The sequence below is a fragment of the Ictidomys tridecemlineatus genome, chromosome 16 (genome assembly GCF_052094955.1).
Source record: "Ictidomys tridecemlineatus isolate mIctTri1 chromosome 16, mIctTri1.hap1, whole genome shotgun sequence".
NCBI lineage: Eukaryota > Metazoa > Chordata > Mammalia > Rodentia > Sciuridae > Ictidomys > Ictidomys tridecemlineatus.
The window spans coordinates 20,049,457-20,056,484 of record NC_135492.1 but is presented as its reverse complement, the minus strand read 5'-3'; positions in this window follow the sequence as shown (position 1 = coordinate 20,056,484).

Here is a 7,028-nt window from a genome sequence, read left to right as displayed (position 1 = left end):
TGCCCAGGATTCCAGGGATGAGCAGTACATGGTTGTCTTGTCCAGGATGAGGAGAAGATTATGTGGCTGAGAAGAGGGAAAGAGCTGGGGACACCCTGAGGCCAGAACCCTTCTTTCTCCCATGAGGGAAATGGTTAATTATTCTTGCTGTTACTTTTCTTCACCAAAATGTGAAATTTCCCTAAACTACCAGTTCCACTATATTTAGGTCCCTGGATGGAGCTCAGATTAGTCTCGAGAGGCAAGGAAAAGTGAATAACCAACCCAGTGGTTCCAGTAACCGACAAGCTAGACCTTGGGCTCTTGGGGACAAAACACTGGGTTTTACCCAATAATTAACAATCCAACAGCACCCGACACCCAATTAATAAGGGATGAAGAAATGGATCAGTGGGTGTGGGGGTCTGTGGGTGGCAAGCTACAGGAGCTTGCCTCTGGGGTGCATTCCTTGCATCTGGGAGGTTTTTCAACACCAATGAGATAAACAAAGTGGGGAGAACACAAGCAAAACGCTCTGCCATATTCTAGCCAGGAAAATTCATAAGCACTTTAAGAAAATCTTAATGTTTACCCTCAGTCAAATGTGCCTCAATCCGAATGAAACCATTTAAAAAGAGTTGTCAATATTAAAAGTTTCTGAAATATGTAGGTTTGTGAATCACTGCAAATCCATATGAGTCCATGGCTAAATACATAAGTAAAAATAGAAATCTACTAATGAGCATTTTCTTAAAACTTCTATCCTGAAAACACTGCCCTATTTGCTTTGATAACTAAATGACCATTTAATCATTTCTCTAGCAACACTTGAGGTCCATAAAGAACTGGGGAACACGTCTGGTTGGGGCAGAAATGTTGAGACACCAAAAAGAAAGTTATTCTGAACCTCAATGGAAATGATTCATAAATCACCAGAATGCAGGAATGCCCACAAAATATTTGAAATTAAAAACAAGGGATTGGGGTTGGGGCTCAGTGACAGAGCACCTGCCTAGCACCTGTGAGGCACTGGGTTTGATACTCAGCACCACATTAAATAGAAATATATAAAACAAAGTTATCCTGTCCAACTAAAAACTATTTTTAAAAATAAAGATGAGATTTATAAAAAAGCACCTCCCTGCAATGCAGCATTTCTCCTAGACCAGCTTCCTCTACCCCCATATATGAGCATGATATGAGCAAGCTTAGAAAAATGGGTGAGAAAGTACAGAACTCTGCTCTGGCCCCATCTCTAGTCTAGCCTCACTTAAATGTCTCTCTCCAAATAGCAACACCTCAGACCACGTATTTGCTGTCTCTCTCTTTAGGGTTTTCTCACATTTTTTTCCTTTCTTTCTTCTTGTGGTGCTGGGGACTGAACCTGGAACCTTATGCATGCAGGGAAAGCACACTACCATCCTCACTGGATCCCTGGCCCCTCATGTTCTTTCCTGAATGTGCATCTGCTTTTCTAAATAGGTGTATCCATGCGCCTGACAAATGAAGTTTTTTTTTTTCCATGAAGACCAAGGAACCTACTTTTTCTGAGGTGATGTCTCTCTCTCTCCCTGGAGTCCCTTCCCATTACACAACCTCACACAGCCAGAGTCAGACTTGAGCTTTGGAATTGTAGGGTTTTTTTTATTGTTTGGGATGTGATGTCACATATATCACTGGAAGATGGTAACCAACAGCTATGCACTTCGTTTAATAAGCAAAGGACAAGGTTTGGTAGCCCATGTCTGCAAGGCCAGGCATTTGGGAGGCTGCTTCAGGAGGATCTCAAGTCAGAGGGCAAAGTTGGCCTCTTAGCAAGTTTATTTTGATAAAATATTCAAAGTTCTGATATTAGGTGAATCTTCATGAACAATGAAGGTTCAGAATTCCTGTTCCAAAAGTCTTTCCTTAGGATGCTGTGTGTAGGTGTGTGACTGTGACCTTCCAACAGGACCTAGAGCAGTTGCTGGGGTCCACCTGTATTAATAAATAGATCAAATGAAGTGAGTAAATAACTAAAGCAATAAAAGATCTGACACTGTAGCTGGTTGTGATCCCAGGGATATGGAGGTTATGTTGTGTTTCTTGGTTCTTGTGTTCTTGCAAGAGAGGTGTTTAGATAATACATAAAATGTAATCAAAGTAGAGAAAAGATCATTGGCCTAGAAATCAATATCAAGAAATGGGGAGGAAAACAGTGAGGCTTCTCTGACATCTCTAGGCCTCACAACCCTTCGATCCTGAAGTTTATGGGAGATGCTGTGGGTGATTCCAGAATTCTGCCCATGGACCAATTCCTACTCTTAACTGGCAGGAGGATGACATCTTGTTTGTAGGTTCCTACTCCACATTGTCTTGTCCAGAGACACCAAAGCAAAACCGAAGTGTGTGTGTGTATGTGTGTGTGTGTGTGTCTTTGTGAATTTTAGTATAATAAAAATTTTATTATGGCAGCTATTATGAAGACAATAAACAAGTGTTGGTGAGGATGTGGGGAAAATGGTACACTCATACACTGCTGGTGGGAATACAAATTGGTGCAGCCAATATGGAAAGAAGTATGAAGATTCCTTGGAAATCTGAGAATGGAACCACCATTTTACACAGCTATCCCGTGGAATCAACCTAGATGCCCTTCAGTGTATGAATGGATAAAAAAATATGCATTATTTATACACAATGGAATTTTATTCAGCAATAAAAGAATAAAATCATGTGTGTGTGGGAGATTATGGTCTTGTTCTCTTGGTTTCTGATTTTTGGTTTCTGACTTTTAGGGAATAGAGTTCTTCTGAGATTCTCACCAGTATCTTTGCCTTTGTCGAAGGGATATTGCAACTTACTTGTGTTTCTTGCTATCTAACTTTTGTGGTTTTCCAATATGAGGTATGAGGTAAAAGTGGATTTTAAGTGGATATTTTTAATGTAGGAGATCACTAATTACTATTAGAAGCAAAAAATGAGCTCAGAACAGTAATAAAATTTAATATCATCAGTTATTTATGTGCATAAGAAAATAAGTAACAAACATAAAATTAAAGAAAGTTCTAATGACCACAATATCAAAATCAAAATACTTAGGAATTTTTCAAGAAATGTGAACACTTGAACATTTAACATGGCTTGTTTTTAGAAAATATACAATTATCCCTATGCCACCTTCTTGTTGTGGTGACCTTAACTCATAGAATAAAGATAGGATTTAAAATCTATCCCCTGTGATCCTGAGGAGAGGACTCAGGTGTGTTTTACCAGTAAGCTCTATCATCATCCCTTTTTTATTTTTCTTTGAGATATGGTCTTGCCAAGTTACTGAGGCTGGACTCAAAGTTGTGACCCTCAAGGCTTGGCTTCAAGGTCAGCTCAGGTTACATGCATGTGCCATCACCACTCTGGTAGGGATTAGTCTTTTTTGTTTTCTTTATATGTAGTGGACATAGTAACTTATTTTATATATTTAGTTTATATAGTGCTAAAGATTGAACCCAGTGCCTCACATGTGCTAGGCAAGTGCTCTAACCCTGAGCCCCAAACCCAGGGATTAAATTCTTGGCTTTCATATTACAGGTTGGCTCAGGATAACATCTAGGTTTGCAAATGTGTATAATGTCCACATTTTGTGAGTAGAAGGTAGAGGCCACAATGAGAGAAAATGTCTATCCTTATCCTTGGAAGAGGAACATCAACTGTGGATTCACCTGCAACTTAGTATTTGAGGATTTTCACAGATATTAAAAATATAAGCAAAAGAGACATAAAATCAAGGCTCTGAGGAAGGGGGAGTAGGTATTTCAAATTGTGAGGCACCAGACAGAAAAACAAAGCTAAGCTAGCTGGGTATGGAGAACAGTTTCCCTCAGATTTAACTGTAGGATCAGGATCCCAGAAGATATAGAAGAAAATATACCATTTACTGGGTACATTTTAAAAAGATGATCATGGGTAAGACTTGGTCAGAAGTCATCATTAACACACCCCACTCACACGCCCACACACATTACTTCCCTTTTACCTCTTCCCCACTTTAGCAGTCAAGTCAACATCCACTCCTCAAGGTGCATCCTTGCATGAAGAGAAAGGACTGAGCCACAGTACCCTGGGGATCACAATGGGCACATCTTTGCCTAGCTTATGGCAGAAACTAGCAAAGGAATGGCAGAGTTCAGGAATATCTCTGTCTCCTTTCTCTCACAAAAAAATAACTAGAGATTTCAATTATGAATTGATGGATGACGTGAACTTGGGAGTATTGGGACAAATATTTGGAACACTGAAAATATAAATGGTCACCAGCCTAATGTCTTATTTCTTATTTTATCTTTGTTTTTGTTTTTAATGCTGTGGATTGAGCCCAGGGGCACTCAACCTCTCAGAAACATTCCTGATATTTTTTTGTAATTTAGTTAGAGACAGGGTTTCACTGAATTGCTTAGTTCTTTCCTAATTGTTGAGGCTGGCTTTGTATCAGCCTCCAGAGACACTGGGATTACAGTCATGCACCACCACACCTGGCTAAGGTTTTATTTCATTATTTGCACAAGAGAAGTTTTTCATGTAATATAACCTACTGAATGCTCTCAAAATATTGCACTTTGTGAAAGATTCAGAGAGAGCTTATTAACTTTATATTAACAAACTTAAAGAATATGATTTTTCTTATGCCTTGGCTTCTTTTCACTTGATAAAATCAGGTTAGGATATAGTTTTCTAGTTTCTTTATTTTTTTGGGGGGGGAGTATACTAGGGATAGGTCCCAGTATCACTCAACCACAAAGCCACTTCCCCAGTCATGTTTAATTTTTTTTTAGAAACAGGGTCTCACTGAGTTGTATAGGTCCCTATTAATTTGCTGAGTCTGTCTTTGAACTCGTGGATTTCCTGCTTCAGCCTTCCAAGCCATTGGAATTGCAGGTGTGTTCCCCCACTCCCAGTTTCTTCATTCTTTTGTAGTTGTTGCTTTCTTTTGTTACATAAATTCAAGTTGTATAATAGTATGTTTAACAATACAGATATAGAGGAACACCAGTGATATAGGTAAGCAATTGAACATATCCACCAGAAAGTACATTATATATTCACCATGGTGTATTACTCAGCCATCAATACAAACTCCTCTAACGGTCAGCAAGATGGATGAAATTGGATGATGTCATGCTAAGTGAAGAAATACACAATAGTGTCACATCGCATACGTTAACTAATATAATATCATGTGCAAGTACAATAGTGATGAGTATGCCTGAGGAGTGTGTGGGGGGCATCAAGGGCAGAAGAGGATGTTTGCATATTATGAATACATGTATCTGCATATATATAAACATCACACTGAATCCCATAAATATTTGGATTTGCTATGTGATGATAAAAACCATCATCTCTCATAATTATAAAATTCTGCACTAAGAACAGAATCCTGCTGTATTTTGGAATTTTAAGTATATGATGCGATATTATTGATGATGCTCCCTGATAACAACCATGCTCTCCCTACTCATCCATTCTATTTTCTTTCAGGCTCTAAACATAGAGTATACAATGTATTTCTGCATCTAGTTCATCTAACTTAGCCTAAAGTCCTCCAGTTTGTCTGTGTTATTGGAGAATATTCTTTTGTTTCTGGGGTTTCACCCCAGGGTTGCCTTACCTGTGACAGACATCCACCATCATTATCTTTTTCAGTTATAAGACAGAATGTTACCAAACTACTAAGGCTAGCCTTCAAATTTTGGAAACACTGCCATATACATCATCCTTATTTTAAAGTTGAGTAATAAGTGAGGTGTGGAGACACATTTCTTTTGTCATGCTAGGGACTCGATAGGCTGAGGTAGGAGAATCACTATATTGGAGCCAGCCTTGCATCTTGGTGACACCCACTGCACCTTAAAAGACCTTGTCTCAAAATAATTTTTAAAAAACTGAAAAGGTTATATATGTATGTTGATACATTTGTGTGTAAACACAATGATAAATCTCTCTTTCTCTATTATCTGTAATATACCATAGGTTCTTCTTCCTGAGTTATTCTTTGAAAATTTAGGTTGTGGATATTATGCAGTTAACTTGGGAGGGTAGATATTCCTAAAGATGGATTTTATTTTCTTCAATTGTTGAAGTGGTTAATGTCAGTTGTGCATTTGAGTGGATTGAGATACCCAGAGAATTGGTGTGAAAGTCTCTCCAGGTGTCTGTGAGTGTGCTTCCAGAAGGCTGAGTCAGAAAGCCTGGGGAATGCCTGTAATGAACATATATATTGGTGTTCAATAGGTTTGATTTTAAAAAAGCAAGAGAAGCAGTCACTCACTTATGCTCAAAGCTTCTTGAAGTCCCCTTTGGGGACTTGCACCATTGGCTCTACCTGGGTCTTTTTAAAATTTTTTATTTGTTTAAAATTAGTTATCCATGACAGTAGAATGCATTTATATACTTTGATATATCATACATAGATGGGATATAATTTCTTATTTTTCTGAGTATACATATTGTAGAATCACATGGGTCACACAGTAACATACATACATAAAGCAATAATGTCTGTTTCATTCTCTTTCTTATCCCCACATCCCCTTCCTTCTTCTCCTTTCACTTTCCTCTACCTAATGTAAGTTAATGCAATCTTTTTTTCTTTTGCATTACAATTTTTAATACACATATATACAACAAGTTTTGTATCTTTTTTTATGCAACGCATGTTGACACACAATTCAAGTCTTCATACATGTATTTTGAATGTATGACACATTTTACCAACCTTGATAATTCCTGTCCCCCTCTCTTTTCCTCCCACCCCTCTGCCCTATCTAGAATTCATCTATTCCTCCTATGCTTCCCCTGCATACTCCACTGTAAGTCAGCCCCCTTATGTCAGGGAAATATTCAGCATTTCTTTTCAGAGGGTGGTCATTGGTAGCTTCACTTATCATTATCTTCTCCAACTCCATCCATTTACATGCAAATGCCATTATTTTATCCTTTTATTGCTGAGTAAAATTCCATTGTGTATATATGCCAAATTTTTTAATCTATTCATCCACTGAAGGGCATCTGTG